Below are 19,440 nucleotides of genomic sequence, written 5' to 3' on the forward strand. Positions count from 1 at the left end.
GTCATTATCTTTCTTGTTTTATTTCATATTGTCAAGTGTGTCATTGTGTGACTAGTGTCGTGGAGAATCGTTACAAACTATAACACTTACAAGAACTTGTGAATTCAATATAGGCTTTTAATACAAACATATCAGAAGCCTAGATGGTCCGCGGAACACACACTTTCCCAGAGCATTGGCTCTGTATTTATACACACAGCATATGAGTCCATTCCATACCTTAAGGGAACATTTTGACATTTGCCGTATGGTTAGTGAGAAAGTCCATATTGCAAATGTACGGTCCCTTACTAGACGTCCAAAAAAGTTTCTAAAATTTGCGGACGGCGTCGGGCTAATCATCCAAAAGGGACTCATTAATGATATGTTAACACAAGATATAATAGAACATTCCTCCTCTCCCTGGGCTGCTCCTGTTGCCCTCATCCCAAAAAAGACTGGTGGTCTTAGATTTTGTGTGGACTATATGTTATGCAGGTGAATGAGGACCCAAAAGCAACTTGGCGAAAACAGAGTCTTTAATCCAGTAAAGTAAATCTACAATCATAAAGCATAATTCCACTCGTAATGACGAGAACAGACTGGAGACTCGATCATGAACTGCAGGTTGCCTCGGGAAGGCACTTGAACGTAGCAGACTCAGACACCTGCTCACCACGCAGCATCTGAGGGAAACACGACACGGCGATAGACAGACACAGCACGGTGAACAATAGACAATGATCCGACAGGGCAGAAACGGAAAACAAGGGGAGAAATAGGGACTCTAATCAGGGGGAAAGATAGGGAACAGGTGTGGGAAGACTAAATGATTGATTAGGGGAATAGGAACAGCTGGGAGCAGGAACGGAGCGATAGAGAGAAGAGAGAGAGGGAGGAAGAGAGAAAGAGGGGAACGAACCTAAAAAGACCAGCAGGGGGAAAACGAACAGAGGGAAAAGCAAAATGACAAGACAAAATAAGACAAAACATGACAGTACCCCCCCACTCACCGAGCGCCTCCTGGCGCTCTCGAGGAGGAACACTGGCGGCAACGGAGGAAATCATAGATCACAAACGGTCCAGCACGTCCCGAGAAAGAACCCAACTCCTCTCCTCAGGACCGTAACGAAAAACGATAAAAAGGGAAACTAGGGTACTACTCTAAAAAAAAACTCGGGTAGAGAACTGAAAGCTTTAGAGCAAACAGGACCAAACAGGCCAGGAGAGTAACAACTAGGGACAGACTGAGACACAGCAAGGGCAGGAACAAGAACAGGAGAGATGCGATGGTAGGGAACAGACTGAAACCCAGCAAGACCAGGAGCAGAAGCAGAAAAAAAATAACCAGACTTCTTCTGCGCGCAGTCTGAACACGCAGCCACGAAACGGCGCGTGTCACGCTCCTGAGTAGGCCACCAAAACCGCTGGCGAATAGAAGCAAGCGTACCCCGAACGCCGGGATGGCCAGCTAACTTGGCAGAGTGAGCCCACTGAAGAACAGCCAGACGAGTAGAAACAGGAACGAAAAGAAGGTTACTAGGACAAGCGCGCGGCGACGCAGTGTGCGTGAGTGCTTGCTTAACCTGTCTCTCAATTCCCCAGACAGTCAACCCGACAACACGCCCAACAGGAAGGATCCCCTCGGGATGGGTAGAAGCCACAGAAGAACTAAAGAGACGGGATAAAGCATGAGGCTTGGTGTTCTTAGTACCCGGGCAATAAGAAATAACGAACTCGAAACGAGCGAAAAACAACGCCCAACGAGCATGACGCGCATTCAGTCGTTTGGCATAACGGATGTACTCAAGGTTCTTTTGGTCAGTCCAAACGACAAAAGGAACGGTCGCCCCCTCCAACCACTGTCGCCATTTGCCTAGGGCTAAACGGATGGCGAGCAGTTCGCGGTTAGCCACATCATAGTTACGTTCCGACGGTGACAGGCGATGAGAAAAATACGCACAAGGGTGGACCCCATCGTCAGTATCGGAGCGCTGGGACAGAATGGCTCCCACGCCCACCCCCGACGCGTCAACCTCAACAATAAACTGTTTAGTGACGTCAGGTGCAACAAGGATAGAAGCAGATGCAAAACGCTTCTTGAAGAGATCAGAACAACAATCATACGACCGGTGAGGAGGAAGGGAGTTGGTTCTGGACCGACTGAAGACCGTGCGCAGACCATGATATTCCTCCGGCACTCCTGTCAAATCACCAGGTTCCTCCTGAGAAGAGGGGACAGAACAAACAGGAGAAATAGCAGACATTAAACACGTCACATGACAAGAAACGTTCCAGGAAAGGATAGAATTACTAGACCAATCAAAAGAAGGATTATGACACACTAGCCAGGGATGACCCAAAACAACAGGTGTAAAAGGTGAACAAAAAATCAAAAAGAAATGGTCTCACTATGGTTACCAGATACAGTGAGGGTTAAAGGTAGTGTTTCATATAATATACTGGGGAGAGGACTACCATCCAAGGCAAACATGACCGTGGGCTCCCTAACTGTCTGAGAGGAATGTCATGTTCCCGCGCCCAGGCTTCGTCCATAAAACAGCCCTCTGCCCCAGAGTCTATTAATGCACTGCAGGAAGCTGCCGATCCGGTCCAGCGTAGATGGACCGGTAAGGTAGTACATGTACTTGACGGAGAGGACCGTCTAGTAGCGCTTATCAGTCGCCCTCCGCTTACTGATGAGCTCTGGCCTTTAACTGGACATGAAATGACAAAATGACCAGCGGAACCGCAATAGAGACAGAGGCGGTTGGTGATTCTCCGTTCCCTCTCCTTAGTCGAGATGCGAATACCCCCAGCTGCATGGGCTCAACACCTGAGTCAGTGGGGAAAGACGGTAGTGTCGGAGAGAGGGAGACACAGTTAACGCGAGCTCTCTTCTATGAGCTCGGTGACGAAGATCTACCCGTCGTTCAATGCGAATAGCGAGTTCAATCAAAGAATCCACGCTGGATGGAACCTCCCAAGAGAGAATCTCATCCTTAACCTTAGCGTGGAGTCCCTCCAGAAAACGAGCGAGCAACGCCTGCTCGTTCCAGTTACTGGAGGCAGCAAGAGTGCGAAACTCTATAGAGTAATCCGCTATGGATCGATTACCTTGACATAGGGAAGACAGGGACCAGGAAGCTTCTTTCCCAAAAACTGAGCGATCAAAAACCCTTATCATCTCCTCTTTAAAGTTCAGATAATTGTTAGTACACTCAGCGCTTGCCTCCCAGATAGCTGTGCCCCACTGCCGAGCCCGACCAGTAAGGAGTGATATGACGTAGGCAATCCGAGCTCTCTCTCTTGAGTATGTGTTGGGTTGGAGAGAGAACACTATATCACACTGGGTGAGAAAGGAGCGGCACTCAGTGGGCTGCCCAGAATAACATGGTGGGTTATTAACCCTAGGTTCCGGAGGCTCGGAAGAACCGGAAGTAGCTGGTGACACGAGACGAAGACTCTGATACTGTCCTGAGAGGTCGGAGACCTGAGCGGCCAGGGTCTCAACGGCATGCCGAGCAGCAGACAATTCCTGCTCGTGTCTGCCGAGCATCGCTCCCTGGAACTCGAGAGTAGAGTAGAGAGAATCCATAGTCGCTGGGTCCATTCTTGGTCGGATCATTCTGTTATGCAGGTGAATGAGGACCCAAAAGCAACTTGGCGAAAACAGAGTCTTTAATCCAGTAAAGTAAATCTACAATCATAAAGCATAATTCCACTCGTAATGACGAGAACAGACTGGAGACTCGATCATGAACTGCAGGTTGCCTCGGGAAGGCACTTGAACGTAGCAGACTCAGACACCTGCTCACCACGCAGCATCTGAGGGAAACACGACACGGCGATACACAGACACAGCACGGTGAACAATAGACAATGATCCGACAGGGCAGAAACGGAAAACAAGGGGAGAAATAGGGACTCTAATCAGGGGGAAAGATAGGGAACAGGTGTGGGAAGACTAAATGATTGATTAGGGGAATAGGAACAGCTGGGAGCAGGAACGGAGCGATAGAGAGAAGAGAGAGAGGGAGGAAGAGAGAAAGAGGGGAACGAACCTAAAAAGACCAGCAGGGGGAAAACGAACAGAGGGAAAAGCAAAATGACAAGACAAAATAAGACAAAACATGACACTATAGGAAGACCAACAATGTTTCCCAGACTGATGCCAATCCTCTTCCCACCATCCATGAGATCCTGGAGTCATTGTCTGGCGCTGTTGTGTTCACTACCCTTGACCTCAATAGTGGTTATTGGCAGGTTGAGATGGACCAGGAAAGCAAGGACAAGACTGCTTTTGTCTGTGCCGAGGGCTTGTTTTCCTTTAAGGTGATGCCTTTTGGATTAAAGAAGGCACCTGCCACTTTCCAAAGACTCATGGAGATTGCGTTAGGTGAGCTCAAAGGGAAGATCTGTTTCGTCTACCTGGACGATATAATTATCTACTCTCAGAACAGAGAAAGACACTTTCAAGATCTTCAAGCAGTGTTGGACAAGCTAAGAGAAGCTGGTCTGACCTTAAATATGAAGAAGAGCAACTTCTGCCAAACCTCCCTGAAGTTCCTTGGCCATATTGTGTCTTTTGACGGCATTCATGTGGATCCTGAAAAGACAAAGGCTGTACAAGACTTCCCTGTGCCAACCACACTCAAGGCCCTTCAACGGTTCCTTGGTATGGCTGGATGGTACCATCGGTTTGTGTCGAACTTCTCCCAGGTGGCAGAACCCCTCAATGCGTTGAAGCGAAAAGGAGCAAAATTCCAATGGACGGCAGAGTGTGGGTGTTCAAGACCAACAAACCAAGTACCAGACTCATAAGATGGGCTCTACGGTTGCAAGAGTTCACCTTTGCAGTAGAATACAGGAAAGGAAAATACAACACTGTTCCAAATGCCTTGTCCAGAGCTCCTGCTTGTGATAACGGTGGCCCTCATCTTACATGTGCTACTGTCGTGTCAAGCAGTCGTGACTCACCCAAAACTGACTTTCCCATCTCTGATGAGGCCATATGGAAAGCCCAACAGGATGATCCAGAAGTACAGGCTTTGTACCAGACTATCCTGGAAGATGGAGAAAAGATGGTCAATCCTACCACAAAGCTGACCATCATGGAAGACAAAGTCTACCGAGTTGTACAACTACCTCACAGAACCCTCTACCAAATGTACATACCTGAAACTCTACGCCTTCAACTGCTTCAACATTTCCATGAAGACCCATTAGCTGGTAATTTGGGCAGGTTCAAAACCTACAAGCGGTTGCAAGCGTTACTGTACTGGCCACATCTGAGCATGGATGTGAAGTCACACATCCGAAACTGTCAGGTTTGTCAAATGTACAAACCAGAAGGTAGAAAGCCTGCTGGCAAGTTACAGCAAACGATGGTTACCTGACCTTGGAAATGTTAGGAGTGGATTTGATGGGTCTATTTCCTAGAAGCACCAATCAGAATGTGTACATGCTTGTTTTTGTTGATTACTATTCAAAGTGGGTGGAGCTCTTTTCCCTGCGTCAGGCCACAGCAAGGACCGTCTCTAACATCCTTACGAAAGAGATCCTAACTCGCTGGGGAGTGCCTGATTACATCCTGTCTGATTGAGGTTCCCAATTTGTCTCTTTGAGGAGACCTGCCAAAGATGGAACCTGAGACAGAAGTTGACCACAGCCTATCACCCACAGACCAATCTCACTGAGAGAGTAAATCGAACCTTGAAGACAATGATTGCTTCCTATGTAGGGACCCAGCACAAACACTGGGAAAAGCACCTTCACGAGTTTCGATTTGCCCTGAATTCTGCTGTGCAAGAGTCCACTGGAGTCACACCTGCAGAGCTGAACCTAAGTCGTCCTCTTCGAGGACCCTTGGACATGGTGCTACAGCCCCAGCAGTTTACTCTAGACGCTGCTTGCTATGACCAGGTAGTCCATCTCCATGACTTGAGAGCTCTTGTCTCAAAGAACATGATCCAGGCTCGACTCAAGCAGAAGAGAAATTATGATGAGAACAGACGAGCCATGCAGTTCCAGCTTCGTGATCGGGTGTGGCTTCACTCTCATCCTTACTCGAAAGCTGAACAATTCTTCTCGGCCAAGCTCGCTCCTAAATGGCAAGGACCATATAGGATTGTGGAGCAGATGGGCCCTTTGAACTGCCGAGTGGTGAAAGAGGACACAGGTGAAGATATGCGCGTTGTCCATGTCTCACGCCTTAAGGCCTGTTACCCCTCGGCTGAGGAATTGGAGGCGATTGAGCGCCGCAAGGTCCTGGATATCTTTGAAGAGGAAAGTGAGGAGACTTTTCTCGGATTCCCAGACCCAGAAGTCTCACACCTTAACGCCTGTGACCGCTCAGCTGAGGAGCGTGAGCTCCAAAAAGTCATGAATATTTTTGTAGAGGAAAGTGATGAGGAGACCTTTCTGGGTTTCCCCGACCAAAATGTGCCTTCCAGGGCAATGGTCGGCTTTTTCCAGGGGAAGGGGTGTGTGACGGCCCTGAATTTTTCTGAACCGTTTCAGTGCTTCTCCTTCCAATAGGACGCTTTCCCTTTAATTCCCAATTAAATAGCCAGCATCAGCTGCGCAAAAGTGGGGTTGTGATGGAGACGTGAATGAGGATGTGATCAACCCTCAGTTCCGAAGCTTCTCTATTCGGTTTGTTTTTTTGCCGTTAAACGTTTGTTTTGTAGCCTAAGAGAGTTTACCCAGGATCGGATCCACTCTTTGCGTCCCTGGACTACACCTCTCCGTTCTTCGTGGCCTTTCTCCGCTGGAGATCTAGTGGGGGATTGGATTGTCTGACTGACCGACTGACTACAACCTTTTTGTATACGGTATTTCATTTGTTTTGATGTGAGGTATACTGTGATGATTTATGTAGTTAGTTGTAGTTGAGGACTTAGTAAGAGTTGATACGCTTTAAAGTTCTGTGGTAAAATTATTGTTATATTGATTGTATGCTTAAGACTGGGTTTACGCTACACTGAATGAACGGACAAACATTGCGTGACAAAACTCACTTGAGTTCACTGAACTCCTTTACCGGGCTGGACTCTTTTTAGGCCCGAGGTACAGGACATTTCTGGAGGAACCAGAACTCATTGTGATATTATTATATGTGTGTGTGTAATCATTGGTGTTGCTAATACAACCCACGCAAAAGAATATAGTTGTTTTTGAAGTTCCAATGTTTTAAGGGTTTATGAAAAGTTTATTTCCATCCTGACTTTTAAATAAGTCCTTTGTATTGGTGTAGACTTGACGGACCAGATGGGACTCATTCCCTCCCAAACCAAAAGGAGAAACCAATTTTTTCTCTGGTAGGCACAACCTACCTGGCACTCCTATAAATAAGAACCTCAAGTCAAAACCGTTACAAGATGTCAAAGAAAAGCTCTCTCTCACACACACACACACATAGACACACACACACAGCAAGGATGGAGTGACAAAGTGCGGTGCTTAAAGACACACAGAGCCTGCAATGGCATTTCCATATTCTCTAGGCCGTGCCGAGTTCAACGAGATGCCCCGCTTGACCGTAGCTCGCTCTGATGGACACTGACTTGCTAGTTGACTTTTGTACATTTGCAATATGTTTAAACGGAGAGGGACCATCACCAAAATGTCAGTCCGAAATCAACACAAAAAATGGCATCACCATAGTCTCCAGACTGTGCCGAGTTCAACGAGACGCCCTGCTTGACCGTAGCTCGCTCAGAGTGCAGCAACCGTGAAAAAAAGTAGGCCCAAAATGAAGCCTGGCCCTAAATGTCATTTGCTTTTGGGTGACAGTGAGAGAACCGTTAGGGTGAGAAGCACAATTTGACCTCAGGTACGTTCCTAAGGTCCCCCCGATCCGTGCAAGCCTAACCTTGACCGTGTGGCATTAACCCTTAACAGTTAAAAGAAGGTGTTTACTTCAAACAGTTTGCATTGACTTCTCTCCCCATAGGAATTACCTGCACCTCTAAATTCAACCTGAAGCCTATGTGGGATATGAATGCCTTATGAACCTGTCTTCTATGACAGTCCATAAGACCACTATGAGGTCTACCTGTGTCAATTCTAAGCTTCCTGAAGCAACCGGAAGTGGTTAAAATCACCCTAAAAGTGTTTTGAAACACATAACCTGTCATTATGAAAATCACTGTATTCAAACCTGTGTAGATCAGTCAATTCTTAACTTAAATACTTAAAACTCAGGATTCTGTAAGTGGCTATCTCAATCAAGACATGTGTTTACTTAAAGCTTCCTGTGCCAACCGGAAGTGCCCTTAATTGGGTCACACTGTCTGTTTTGAAGGGTTAAAAAACTCACATATTTTTTAAACTTCATATGTGTGACTAGGTAACCCTCCTGAACTGTAAATCGGTAATTTCTCCCAACAGATCTCAAAGAAAAGCTCCCTCACACACACAGGAAGGATGGAGTGACAAAGTGCGGTGCGTAAAGACACAGAGAGCAGGCAATTGCATTACCATAATCCCCAGGCCGTGCCGAGTTCAACGAGATATCCCGCTTGACGGTAGCTCGCTCGGTCTAAGCGCAGCGACCATTAGAATAGTAGGCCCAAAATGAAGCCTGCCCCACAACGTCATTTGCTTTTGGGTGACAGTGAGAGAACCGTTAGGGTGAGAAGCACAATTGGACCTCAGGTACGTTCCTAAGGTCCTCCCGATCCGTGCAAGCCTAACCTTGACTGTGTGGCATTAACCCTTAACAGTTAAAAGAAGGTGTTTACATCAAACAGTTTGCATTGACTTCTCTCCCCATAGGAATACATTGCCTGCACCCCTAAATTCAACCTGAAGCCTATGTGGGTTATGAATGTCGTATTGATCTGTCTACGGTGAGAGTCCATCAGGCCACTACGAGGTCTACCTGTGTTGATTCTAAGCTTCCTGGACCAACCGGAAGTGGTTAAAATCACCCTAAAAGTGTATATCCATACCCTGCCTGCAGTTTGATAGATATAGTGTATTTAACCCTGTGTAAATCAGTCAGTTCTTAACGTAAAGACTTAAAACTCAGGATTCTGTAAAAGCATACCCCAATGAGGATATGTGTTTGCTTATAGCTTCCTGTGCCAACCGGAAGTGCCATAATTGGTGTCTCAGGGGCTGTTTCGAGGGGTTAAAAAAGTCAGATCAGTCCAAAACATCATATATGTGATTAGGCAACCCCCATGAACTGTAAATCAGTCATTCTTCCCATAAATTTTCAAAGGAAAACTAAATCACACACACAGCTTGGAAGGAGGGACCCATTGGTGTGCGTAGAGACATACAGTGCCTGCATTAGTTAACCTTGTTGGAACTTTTAAAGAACCATCAGACCTAGAGTTCCGAAACTTTAGAAACCTATTCTAGACCTCAGGCCGATAGTGCGTGGTGAGTTAGGTGGCTCTAGAAGGTTCTTGGACCGAGAAACAGCCTCGTACATTTGCAATGACTTCAATTCATTTTTGCATCACGAAAATGACGACATTTAGAAATGTCCCAGAGTCGCAAGACTACGTGCATTGCGACCGTCTCTGCCCATATAGACGGACCCCAACATTCCTGTCCGATAGCTCATTCAAGGACCCCGTAGCAAGTCATGGAAAAAAGTGGATTTTCAGCACCAATTGGGGTCTAGCTCGGACACCAAATTACCTATCAAGCCGAAACTTTGGATTCGGGGTCGCCTCAGCTAGGCCTAAACATGACATCAGAAATGGACCCGCAGCTACAATGTTATTACGTTTTTAATGTTTTTTTTAATGGTTTGAACCGAAGGCGTTGTGAATTTTGGGCCAGCTCTGAAGTATGTGATAGTTGGCTACTAAACGAGTTGGAAAAAGTGGGTTTTGTGTCAGTTTGTATCAGTTTGGTGTCAGAATGATCTGTAATTGACTGATGGACGGTGAATTGCTAGTGACTCTTGTCCATTAGCAATATGTTTAAACAGTGAGGTACCATCACCAAATTGACATTCTGAAATCAACCCTAACGAGCGATTGAGAGGAACCAGAATCACTGCCTAGCCATCCCGAGTTCATCGGGCCAGTCAATTTCGCATTCCTGCAGGGTTTTTATAGCATGACAAATTTGTGATGGTAAATGCCCATTGAACCATATTGCAAATGCACAGTGACTTTGAAAAAGTGAGAAAACATAAACAAATGGACATAATGAAATCAACACAATGAGCGATGGAGAAGACCCACTATCAATGCCCGGCCATCCCGTGTTCATCAGGCCAGTCAATGTTGCATTTCTGCAGGATTTTTGAGCATGACAAATTCGTGATGGTAAATGCCCATTGAACCATTTTGCAAGTGCACATGCATTTGCAATATGGTTCAATGGGCATTTACCATCACAAATTTGTCATGCTATAAAATATATGATTCAACAGTGAAAAAACATCACAAAATGGACGTGATGAAGTCAACACAACGAGTGATGGAAAGGAGCAACTATCACTGCCCGGCCATCCCGAGTTCATCAGGCCAGTCAATTTTGCATTTCTAAAGGATTTTTGAGCATGTCAAATTTCTTACGGCATTTGGCCCCAAAAAAGTGACTTTTGACTTTGACTTTTGACTTCCTATGAAATCATATTGCAAATGGACAAATCATATTCCTTATGCACAAGTAAAAAAAAAAATAATTATGATAATAACAATTTACAAAAGTATATTCATACAGTTCTTACACATGATTAATTGACATAAAATCAAAACAATTTCGAAAAATGGTCCAGAAAGCACTTTTTTTCGAGGGGGATACGTTTTTTTTTAAAGTTCATATTTTCGACATTTGACTTCCTATGAAATCATATTGCAAATGGACAAAACATATTTCTTATGCGCAAGTAAAAAAAAATGATGATAATAAAATTGGACAAAAGTATATTCATACAGTTCTTACACATGTTAAATTCACAAAAAAATCGAAAGAATTTTGAAAAACGGTCCAGAAATTCACTTTTTCAAAATATTGCTTTTGGATGTTGACTTGTGTTGCATTTCCAATATGAAAAACCAAGGTGGAGTGCACTCGCCACCTATTGGATTTTTGAAGTGTTACAACTGGCATTTGCCATATGGCCTTTGCAATCAACTTTACACAAATCAACGCCGAATTGGGTGGTTTTGGACACCGTGTATATGGTTTGTCCAATGCCAATGACTTCCCATTCATTTTTGTCCATTTCAGGGGGGTATTCCCTTACATACCTTCATGAAGTTACTTCCCTCAGGACATTCATTCATTCATTTCATTTAAGTCATTTAGCAGACACTCTTATCCAGAGCGACTTACATCTGCCACCATTATCTTTCAGTTTAGGCGTACTGCTTGTTCATGCCTAATAACGCCTATATCCGCTCTTGATTAGATTATAATAGTGGCAGGACCCTTTCGTGTCCTATGAATGATATATTTACTATGTCTATAGTCCATCTGTTGGTCATTTGGCTGACACCCTCCTTTGTGTGTCCCTCTGACCTCGGTATGTCCAGCTGTCCTATGCTCTCATGGCCTTGCTTTGGTTTCCTGTCCTATACAATAGACAATGCATTTTACCCTAAACATTTATGCATTTTATGGCTTTGGCCATTTACTGTCGCTATTTCAATGTTTTTGTCTTGAGCTATATCATTAGAGTTTGCCAAAAAGTTACCATTGTCAGTAAAGAACCCTTCACAGCAGCTGCCACCATTGTTGTTGTTGTCACAGGTTCTTCCTGTTCAGGCGCAGGATCAATCTTAATGACCGTGGTGCTACTCCCTTCGGTCAGTGTTGTTCTTGTTATTTCAACTATATGTTCCTCAGCATCCACTGGTTCAATCTTGTTCATGATGAGCACCCACTCGTCTTCTTCTTTGATTAATGTCAGGTCACATCCTTTCTGGTCCCAAATTACTTCTCCCTTTGTTTGGTGATGTGTCCATCCACAGAGTGCAATCTCCAGTAAGGGTTTGATTCTTATGATTGAGATAGACTTATGTTCTCCTGCTCCCGTTATGAGTTGAGGTGGAACAGAGATTCTAACCCTGTCATTCTTTTTAGATTGTTCGGCTGGTTCCTCTCTCCTCTTCCTGTTTACACCATACATCTTGATTGTGCGTGAGTCTGTTGTTCCTATACTAGCGTTCACGGTTACTTCTGTTATGTCAATGTCATTGTTCTTCTGTGGATCTAACTTCAAGTGTCTGTTAAGGAGACCATTCAAGAGCTGAAAAGTCAATTGTGGGGAAATCCCCATTTTCTTCATCTTGCGGGACTTTTCCTCCTCTTTGTGGGGTCTCTCCTTCTGTTCCTTGTGAGGCCTCTCCTCCTCTTTCTTCCCCCGAGGCTACCTCCTCAAGCCGGACTGGGCTTCCATCTGGAAGGGTGTCAATTTTAGGGAAGAGATGTTCCCATTCTGTAGGTGGTACTTCGGGGTCCCTCTGTGGAGGGCTTCCGTCAGGGAGGTCTGCCACACCAGGCATGTCACTCTCCCCCAACCCCGGAGTTTCTGGATATTCAGGAGAGAATCCTGGTTGTTTTGCAGGTTCTCTCTCCAGTGTTGTCTCTCCTTCATCTTCTTCTTAGTGCAGTAGGTGATGCACCTGTCGTATTTTGGCTTTCACTTGGTCTGCTATTCTCTTGGCTCCTCCCTGGCGTCTCGATTGCTTTCACTGTTCCTGCTCGCTCCGGGCTCCCTCCTGATGAATCAGCATCCTCTGTGTCCTCATCTTTATATGGTTGTGTCCTTCTTTCTGTTGGGACTCAGGTGCAGTGGTTCAGATGGTACCACATCTTGCTTCCTTTCACTTGGACGGCCGTGTTTGTTGTTGCGGCCACCTCGTGTGGTCCTTCTCTCCTCGGTTGATCCCACTTCCTCCGGAACACTCCAACATAGACTAGATCTGGTCCCCTTGGATCATCAGATGTGGAACCTCTCGTCCTGTTTCAGGTTTCTGCCTTCTTTCTGTGAGGCATTCAGACTTAGAGACTTATGGCCTCTGTTCTATGGTTACACCATACATCCTCTTACTTCCATCACTCAACAAACTGACATTCCAGTTGAAGCTGGAAAACCTTTCTCCTTCTTGTTTCCTAAACAAAAGACTTGGAAAGCAAAAGACAAAACATAACAGTATTGACGATATTATGTGTTATGCATGAATATATTCATGAAAACTTAAATCTGACACCATGACAATTCCCACTCTCTTCACCTGACTCTATGCTTCCAGGATACTTTTCTGCTGGACTCCACAAAAATAAAAGCCCTAAAAAGCTTCCTCATGCTTCCACCCAGTCTTCCCCTTTCGGCCCCAGGTTCTGAGAGGAGTTCCCAAATCATGTGATTTTTTACTTAGTTTCCCATCTGCTCTATTTCAACTGAGAAGCATGTGCATAACCTTAATCAACATTATCTCTTCTCGAAATTATTCAACACTGTATATGCTTTCACATCAGGCCTTCAACATGTTGTTTAGAGTACAATTACATCTATACTTTTTCACATGATGCATTAACAAATAAAACAAGTAGCCCCCAAACTCAACCCAGTATGTCTACAGTGGAATCTAGTCTTTCTCTCTCTCTCTCTCTCTGGTTCCACGTCCTCTGTCAAGGTGTTTTCAAGCTCACCCATGATTCAGCTGGACCTTACTTCTTGTGAGACTTATGCACCCACCAAAGAGAGACATGATGATCTTTACCATCTTTACCACTGCAGGTGCTGTAAGAAGTATACCCCCAGCCTGGTGTCTCTTGATGTACACTCAGTCTTCAGAATTCAGCCAATGCCCTTCCATCTGGCCTCTTATGTGCTGTTATTTCCTGAGGACATACACACTAACACATGGGTTATTTCCTGACAACAGACCTTCTTCTTATAGCAAGATCACTAAATCTTCATTTTTAAATAACAGCCCTATGTAAACATTCTGTCTCAAATACCTGGCCTCTTGCCACAGTAATATTCATAATGATAGCCAAATTATGGTCCCTACAGCAACTTGTCAGGACCCGGTTACAAACCCTGGTCTCCGGAGTGAGAAACAGTCACTTAACCAACTGAGCCACGAATAGTCGACAGAACCCAGAAGATGAGGCAGACACAGCAGTACTTGAGACGGTGTATTTAATGAAGTAAAAAGTGAAGTTCTTCAGGAAAACATGTAACTCCACAACCTCAAAAGGAATCCTACAAGAACAAAGGTAATCCTCCAAGACAAAAAGGTAAATCCACAAGGTGGAAGGTAAAGCACAAAAAGCCTCAAAAGATACTCAAAAAACAAACAAACAAGAACAAAAAACAGAATTCCACAAGGATCAACAAGAGTTCTCAGAGTACTAGGGCTGGGTGCTAACATACAAACACAGAGCCAAAAACAGAGGGAAAAAAAGGTTTAAATACAATCAGGGGAAACGAGGCACAGGTGCAAATAATAATGGGGATCAAGGGAAAACAAAAGGTCAAAAGGCACAATGGGGGCATCTAGTGACCAAAAACCGGAACAACCCTGGCCAAATCCTGACACAACTGCTGTAAGAATAACATGTAATCAGTCAAGTGTCTTCCAGTTGGAAGAATATACAATCCTAACACAACTAACTCATAAGTTTCTTAAACTTTTGCTCTAGTGTTCAAAATCAGGGAGGTTTGGGAGGTCTGAATTAACTTTCTTATGTTCAAAATGCCACCACTTATTACTTTTACCATAATCAAGGTATGTGTAATGTTCTATTTACTTTAGAATTGTCCCTATATTTTATATCCCTATATTTTTACAAGGCCAACTGTCCTTCCTTTTCTGTGAGTTATCTCCTCTAATAATATACATCATTTCTAGAAATAACACCCCTTCACTCCCATAACCTTCATTTATGAGCTCCCTCATATCCCTAATATAGTCACAGTTTTTCTAACCCATAACACATAAGTCACTACTCCTAAATTCCTTCCATAGTTTGATACATACTTAAACAGACTGGTGTTTCTTAACTTCTCATGACTCTCAAACCCGCATGCGGGAGCGTAACCATAGCCTCAAACTAATTAGCATAAATCTTCCTATTCATGAAAATCACAAATGAAATATATTGAGACACAGCTTAGCCTTTTGTTAATCACACTGTCATCTCAGATTTTCAAAATATGCTTTACAGCCAACGCTAGACAAGAATTTGTGTAAGTTTATCATGGCATAATGCTATGGCTAGGCTCTGCTACCAGCAGGCAACATTTTCACGAAAATAAGAAAAGCAATCAAATTAAATAATTTACCTTTGAAGAACTTCGGATATTTTCACTCAGGAGACTCCCAGTTAGATAGCAAATGTTCCTTTTTTCCCAAAATATTATTTTTGTAGGCGAAATAGCTCCATTTGTTCTTCACGTTTGGCTGAGAAATCGACCGGAAAATGCAGTCACTACAACGCCAAACCTTTTTCCAAATTTGCTCCATAATATCGACAGAAACATGGAAAACGTGGTTTAGAATCAATCCTCAAGGTATTTTTCACGTAACAATTCGATAATAGATCCGTCGGGACAATTGGTTTCTCACAAGAAGCGATTGGAAAAATGGCTACTTGTGTACTTTACGCAAGATTTTCTGCAGGAGCCATCATGTGACCACTTGCTAAATGTGGTCCCTTATGGCTATTCTTTAACATAAATGAGTAAAAAGACGTCACAATACTGTAGACACCTTGGGGAATACGTAGAAAACGTAAGCTCATTCGTAGCTCATTCACAGCCATATAAGGAGTCATTGGCATGAGGCGGTTTCAAAAAATGCGGCACTTCCTGATTGGATTTTTATCTGGGTTTCGCCTGTAACGTCAGTTCTGTTGCACTCACAGACAATATCTTTGCACCTGCCCTCCCTCGTCACTCGCATCAGCGTTATTGGACTCACCTCGACTCACTTATCACATGTTAGGTCCTCCCCTATATTTGTCAGTTCCCCAGCTCTGTTCCAACGCTGCTGCATTGTTTTTGTCTCTTTGAATTTGTTTGACGCTGTTCCTGTCTCGCCTCTGTCCATTATAATTATATGTTTCACTCCCCGTACCTGCTTCTTCTCAACAGCGTCATTCCGCGTTACACAATCAATCCATAATAGTAATGGAGTCCTGTGTGTAGCTGTTGTAGACAGTCAGGTGGAGGACAGCAGAGATGAGTAATCTACGTACTTTACTCAAAATACAAAAATACAAGGCAAATATACGAGCCCACAATAACAAACCGATTTACAAAGAACAATCACTCACAAACAAACATGGGGAACAGAGGGTTAAATACTAAACAGATCATTGGGTGAGTGAAACCAAGTGTGTAAGACTAAGACACAACAAATGGACCGCCGAACGCCGCCCGAACAAGGAGAGGGACCGACTTCGGCGGAAGTCGTGACAATAATGCATGAATTGCTTCACTCAAAAGAGTTATTAGCATACTAAACTCAAATCAATCCATCAGTTTTCAAAATCATTCCGATTCGAAATCATAATCATAACCCTATTAATTATCCAACCAAAATGTAGAATGACATTGCTCAGTGATTCAAATTGGTAATATCACTCAAAACCCTCAATTTAACCCACTTTGACATTGGTAGAATGTACATTTATAATAACATATTAACATACAGTATAATTATCCTATAATTCTAGTATTAACTTTCTTATCGTGATTATAATTACAGATCAGTATCCTAAGGCATTCTTAATCTAAATTATTATAATTGTATGTGGTGTGTAGACCTCTACAATCAACCTGATGCCACAAAGTAAACAATTTTAGACAAGTCTAAGGAAATTTTGGGCACAGTTGACCAAACCCCTTCAGGCACTCAATCTTCTGGACTCTTCTTCACTTGTCTTTTTCAGATAGCTTTACAGTTCAAAGTGGATGACCCATGATAATGTCCCAATTTCAATGTCTCACCCGACCCGCCACCACCTTTTACCACCCATTATGTCTTGTCCACTTATCCACTAGTATACCAGCAACATAAGAGAAGTTTGGAACAGATTTCTCCCCATGCTCACTTCACGTGGACTCCTGTCACACTCTTGAAAGAAAAGACGTGAGGGAAAAGCAGTCGGTAGCTCTGATTGGACGCTGCATACAGGCTGCTGTCTCAGGACTCAGGTCTCTCGGTAGAAGTGGTGCCGTATTGAATGCATTTGTTGCTCTTTCTCAGCCAGTTAGAGGAGGTTTTGAGGTACACACACTGTTCGGTCCAATGACCTATTCCATGCATTAATAAACAGACTTGTTGGAAAAGTGGCATGTGATGACGGTGTCACGTTAAAAGTCACTGAGCTTTTCAGTAAGGCCGTTTAACTGCCAATGTTTGTCTATGGAGATTGCATGGCTGTGTGCTCGATTTTATACACCTGTCAGCAACGGGTGTGGCTGAAATAGCTGAATCCACAAATTTGAAGGGGTGTCCACATACTTTGTATATTGTCTAGGTAGGGATAAAGTGACTAGGCAACAGGATAGATATTCAACAGTAACAGCAATGTATATGATGAGTCAAAATAATTTGTTCATTAAGGGTAAATGAAGATAATCCAGGTAGCTATTTAACAAACTATTTATCAGTCTTATGGCTTGGGGCTTGTTGCATCGGTACCGCTTGCCAGACGGTAGCAGAGAGAACAGTCTATGACTAGTGTGGCTGGAGTCTTTGACCATTTCTAAGGCCTTCCTCTGACACCACCAACACCACCTGGTACAGAGGTCCTGGATGGCAGGCAGCTCGACACCAGCGATGGACTGGGCCGTACGCTCTACCCTCTGTAGCGCCTTGCAGTCAGATGCCAAGCAGTTGCCATACCAAGCGGTGATGCAGCCAGTCAAGATGCTCTCAACAGTGCAGCTGTAGGACTTTTGGAGGATCTGAGGCAAATGAACACCTCCCAATATCCATCTGTACCTGAGAGTAAATATCATTGATCATGATTAAAAACTAAAGAAGGCCAATCACACTCCCCTGCAGTGTATCCACCAGGTAGCTGCCTGGTATAGACTTCCCCACCCTCACCTGGATAGACCTTCCAAACAGGAAGTCCTTTATCCAGTTGTACGTTCTACCAACTACCCCCATAAAACCAAGCTTGATTAGCAACCCCTCCTTCCACATCATATCGTACGCTTTCTCCACATCAAAACAGACAGCCACAACCGTCTCCTTGTTCACCTGGGCCTTACTAACCTCTAATTCTAAGCACAGTCTTATGAGATGCAGGAGACCTGGTTCGAACCCAGTCAGTCACAAGAACAAGATAGATCAGAAAGGCTATCCTTAGAAGAGCTATGACAGGGCTAATTGTGACACTCCCTTCTAACGCAATATCTACCATATTGAAAATGAATTTTAAGTATTGAATTTGAATATTGAATTATATTGAAAGTAAATTTGAAAACTAAATCCAATTTTCACTAAATTCAGTTTCAAATCATGAAATACAAGTTAAATTTATGACTTCAATTAGTGCGTTACAAATGCAATTTTTTAAAATTCAAATTCAATATCCCAATAGAAAAGCAAAATTGGCCTCCTGAGTGGCGCAGCAGTCTAAGGCACTGCATCGCAAGAGACGTCACTACAGATCCTAGTTCGATCCCAGGCGGTGTCGTATCCGGCTGCGACCGGTAGACCATTGAGGCGCCGCACAATTGGCCAAGTGTCATCTGGGTTAGAGGAGGGTTTGGCCGGCCGGGATGTCCTTGTCCCATCGCGGTCTAGCGAATCTTTTTGGTGGGCCGGGAGCATGCATGCTGATTTTGGTACTGTGTTTCCTCCGACACATTGGTGCCGCTGGCCTCTGTGTTAAGCAAACACCTTACACCTCCCCATTTTCTTGGCTTTATCTCTCTGCTCCATGTCCTTACATAACACCAACAAGCTCCCATCTCTCTGGACCATGTCCTTATAGAACACCAACAAGCTCCCATCTCTCTGGACCATGTCCTTACAGAACACCGACAAGCTCCCATCTCTCTGCACCATGTCCTTATAGAACACCAACACACTCCCATCTCTCTGCTCCATGTCCTTACAGAACACCAACAAGCTCCCATCTCTCTGCTCCATGTCCTTACAGAACACCAACAAGCTCCCATCTCTCTGAATCATGTCCTTATAGAACACCAACAAGCTCCCATCTCTCTGCTCCATGTCCTTACAGAACACCAAAAAGCTCCCATCTCTCTGCTCCATGTCCTTACAGAACACCAAAAAGCTCCCATCTCTCTGCTCCATGTCCTTACAGAATACCAAAAAGCTCCCATCTCTCTGCTCCATGTCCTTACAGAACACCAACAAGCTCCCATCTCTCTGCTACATGTCCTAATATAACACCAACAAGCTCCCATCTCTCTGCTCCATGTCCTTTTGACTTCTAAATTGATGATACCCATTGTTTTTTGAAGAATATAACTTATGAATG

The sequence above is a fragment of the Oncorhynchus gorbuscha genome, linkage group LG01 (assembly GCF_021184085.1).
Source record: "Oncorhynchus gorbuscha isolate QuinsamMale2020 ecotype Even-year linkage group LG01, OgorEven_v1.0, whole genome shotgun sequence".
Taxonomy (NCBI): domain Eukaryota; kingdom Metazoa; phylum Chordata; class Actinopteri; order Salmoniformes; family Salmonidae; genus Oncorhynchus; species Oncorhynchus gorbuscha.